Genomic DNA, 4,138 nt, shown 5'->3' with positions numbered 1-4,138 from the left:
AGCTTTGGGAGCCAACCAAGTCTGTACTGTTGTGATGGAAATTTCCACCCAATAAACGGAAGAACTAGTTCAAGATTTCCCTTTTTTCTTTCAAAAGGTTTTGCTATAGTACACTTTCAGTCCTGCCATTTAGTGGACGCAGTTTGTTGGAATGACATTGGGCTGTTAATGGTGTTGGCCAAACTCTTTGCCATTTCACTGAAGATCAGTGTCATCCAGAAGCAAGGCTATGGGGAGGAAGCAAACTAACTACCCACCTTCAGGTCCTAGGCCCAGAACATAAAGTCTAAAGGAAGAGAGACCCAGCTCTGCCCACCTGCCCACACTGCTACTCCATTTTATATGCAACTGGAGCTGCAACAATAATTCTGTAGAGCATTAGGCTCAAAAGATACCTTACAAATAATTCAGTCCAGTGTTTTTTTCCATCGGTAGCCAATAGAAATCAAGAAAGTGAAGGTCAGGCCAGATGGCTTTAGAGCCTCCCATCCCATTCAAGCATCATCAGACATTTATTAAGAGCCTATTTTGTAGCCAAGTGTGGTGACTCACACCTGTAATCCCAGCTACTCAGCAGGCTGAGGTGAGAGGATCACTTGAGGCCAGGAGTTTGAGACCAGCCTGGGCAACATAACGAGACCTCATCTCTAAAAAAAAATTAAATTAGGCCGGGCGCGGTGGCTCAAGCCTGTAATCCCAGCACTTTGGGAGGCCGAGGTGGGCGGATCACAAGGTCAGGAGATCGAGACCATCCTGGCTAACACGGTGAAACCCCGTCTCTACTAAAAGTACAAAAAACTAGCCGGGCGAGGTGGCGGGCGCCTGTAGTCCCAGCTACTCGGGAGGCTGAGGCAGGAGAATGGCGTGAACCCGGGAGGCGGAGCTTGCAGTGAGCTGAGATCCGGCCACTGCACTCCAGCTTGGGCGACAGAGCGAGCCCCACTCTCAAAAAAAAAAAAAAAAAAATTAAATTAAATAAAAATTAAAATTAAAAAAAGAAAGAGACTGTTTGTGACAAGCAGAATGGTAAGCAAAGGTAGACAAAATTCATGCCGACCCAAAATAAATCAAATATAAATGAGGAGAGGGATATGGGGCCATGCATTTTCATAACAGGGATTTCAGTCTAGACCTGATGGCTGGGAAAGATTTCCCAGTGAAATAATAAAATGTGAAGGACAAGTGGAAGCTTAATTAGGTGAAGGGGAGCAAGGACAGACTATTCCAAAGAGTATGGCAGATTTCAGAGGCCTGGGATGAGAGGGAACACCCAGAGTTTAAGGAATTAGAAGCAGGTCAGTGGGCGGAGATGAGACAGGGAAATGGGGAAATTTCAGACCACACATAGCCTTTCAGATCATGGCACGGGGCCTGGTCTTTATCATAAATAGAATGTAAAGGTTTTACAGTCCCATGGAGTTTCAGCCAGGAAACTCCATTTTTATCTTCTTTCTATGTTGAGATTCATGATATGTTCTCCTTGGAATAAAAGATTCTACAGCTAAAACAAGTTGGAAAACCCATTGCTCTAAGCAATACTTCAAGCCAAAGGGCTTTTTTTTTTTTTTCCTGAGGCAAGATCTCACTCTTTCACCCAGGATAGAGTGCAGTGGCACCATCATGGCTCACTGCTGCCTCAACTTCCCAGGCTTAGGTGATTCTCCCACCTCAGCCTCCTGAGAAGCTGGGACCACAGGCATGTGCCACCATGCCCACCCATGTTTGTATTTTTTGTAGACATGGGGTTTCACCATGTTGCCCAGGCTGGTCTCAAACTCCTGGGCTCCAAGGATTCACCCACCTCAGCCTCCCAATGTGCTGGGATTACAGGTGTGAGCCACCACGCCTGGCCAAGATAAAGGCCTTGAAAGTAGACCCTGCCCCTTGAGAAAGAAGGATGGCACTGTAGGGAGAAAGAGTGAGAAGCTGGAGATGAGAGGAAAGGCCAAATGTGGTCCCTGGAGACTAAGATTGAAAATGGTGGTCATGCATCAGAGTGGGATTAGAGTGAGAGGATGGACCTCAGCCTTGGGGTCAGAACTCCCATGCTTGGGACAGGAATTGGCAAAAATAAAGTAGAATTAACAAGGCATAGGCTGAAGATCCAGATGAAGACAGAAGCCCTGTTAGCAGAACAAAAGCCCAATGCTAGATATGTGAGCATCCAGGAGGGCTGAGTCATAAATCCTGGAGGATGGGTGGGCTTAGGCTCCCTCCATTCCTCCCACTAATAATGGTCAGTATGAATTGTGTGGCTGGCTGAGACGAGGCTTAACTTAGCCATATAACCTTCTCCCTGACCCCCAGGTTTCTTTTAAAGCAAAATAGCTGCTTCATCATGGAAAAGGAGTCTTTGACTTAACAATGGACTATTACAATTCCAAATGAGAGTGTTAGAGACCTAATACAAGGAAGCAAGGAAGTGAATTCAGCTTCTGGCTCCAGACACCAACTGGGTGGTCCTGGACATGAACCTTTACCACGCTGGGCATTCGCTTTCCGATCTGCAGAGCGGGAACACTGATGTGTTCACTTTAGCTTGAACTTTGCCTTTACTATGGAAGCTGTCATAACACATGCAATCTTTATCTGTTTAGAGGATTGTAATCAACTCATGGCCATGGACATTGTCACCCCAAAATGCAGTTCGTTCACAGATGACACCCTCCAAGCCTATCCCTGCATACTAAGTTAACAACCCCTGGTTACTTTTGTTTATTTATTTTCTTTTTTTTTTTTTTTTTTTTAATTTTAATCTTTAGTTTGATTTAAACATTGCTTTTAGTATGATGCCGACACCAGCTGTGCAGAAAGGGCTCTGGAGAGATGTTCATAGCAGCACACACCTGCGGCTCTTCTTCGGTTCTGGAGGCTCCAGGGCAGCCAATATTGCTTCGTCAAATACATTCTTTAGGCCTTTCTGTGTAAGTGCAGAACACTCCACATACTTGACAGCCTTCAGGTCACGGGCCAGCTTTTCAGCAGTCTCTGGAGTGATAGGCTTCTGTTTGTTCTTGGCAAGTTTCTCAATAGTAGAGGGGTCATCTCTGAGATCAATTTGAGTCCCAACAAGCAAGAAAGGAGTCTTTGGACAGTGGTGAGTTATCTCAGGCACCCACTTTTCTTTCACATTTTCAAATGAAGATGGAGAGACCACTGAAAACAGACTAGAAATACATCTGTTTGTGGATAACTCAGCGGTCGTAATCTGTCATAATCTTCTTGCCCTGCAGTATCAAAAGTCCAANCTGGAGGCTCCAGGGCAGCCAATATTGCTTCGTCAAATACATTCTTTAGGCCTTTCTGTGTAAGTGCAGAACACTCCACATACTTGACAGCCTTCAGGTCACGGGCCAGCTTTTCAGCAGTCTCTGGAGTGATAGGCTTCTGTTTGTTCTTGGCAAGTTTCTCAATAGTAGAGGGGTCATCTCTGAGATCAATTTGAGTCCCAACAAGCAAGAAAGGAGTCTTTGGACAGTGGTGAGTTATCTCAGGCACCCACTTTTCTTTCACATTTTCAAATGAAGATGGAGAGACCACTGAAAAACAGACTAGAAATACATCTGTTTGTGGATAACTCAGCGGTCGTAATCTGTCATAATCTTCTTGCCCTGCAGTATCAAAAAGTCCAAGAGTATATGGTTCTCCACCAATCATAACTGTGACTGCATAGTTGTCAAAAACAGTTGGTACATATTCCGATGGAAATTTGTTTGTTGTGTAGGATATCAGGAGACATGTTTTACCAACAGCACCATCGCCCACAACAACACACTTAATTGTCTGCATTGCTGAAATAGTTTTGTATCCACTTTAAATATTTCAAATCTGATGTTGACCTCAGCTTCTCCACCGGGGCCTATTTATTTTCTTAATTGATGAGAGAAATTAAACCTTCCCTTCTCTTCCTAACACCAAGCACACAGCTGGACTAGGCAAAGTTCTTTAATTAGAATGTGGATTTTGAGAGGCTGAGGCAGGAGGATGGCTTGAGACCAGGAATTTGAGACAAGCCTAGGCAAGACCCTGTCTTTACAGAAAATACAAAACTTAGCTGAGCGTAGTGCCGTGCACCTGTAGTCTCACCTACTTGGGAAGCTGATCCGTTAGGACTGCTTGAACTTAGGAAGTCTAGGCT

The 4,138-nt window shown here is 44.8% G+C and overlaps 1 pseudogene across 1 annotated transcript; it reads right to left on the bottom strand.

The window, feature by feature from the left end:
- Positions 1–2,830: 2,830 nt before the first annotated feature.
- LOC108515761 (cell division control protein 42 homolog pseudogene) lies at positions 2,831–3,857 on the bottom strand (annotated as a pseudogene). Its single transcript, XR_001881614.1, has 2 exons — positions 3,178–3,857; positions 2,831–3,085 (listed from the first exon to the last, which is right to left on the bottom strand). The product of XR_001881614.1 is annotated as a cell division control protein 42 homolog pseudogene (transcript).
- Positions 3,858–4,138: the final 281 nt, after the last annotated feature.

Source organism: Rhinopithecus bieti, unplaced genomic scaffold (genome assembly GCF_001698545.2).
Source record: "Rhinopithecus bieti isolate Rb0 unplaced genomic scaffold, ASM169854v2 scaffold_2314, whole genome shotgun sequence".
Lineage (NCBI taxonomy): Eukaryota > Metazoa > Chordata > Mammalia > Primates > Cercopithecidae > Rhinopithecus > Rhinopithecus bieti.
The sequence above is the reverse complement of the archived record's forward strand: the minus strand, read 5'-3'. Positions and strand labels throughout refer to the sequence as shown.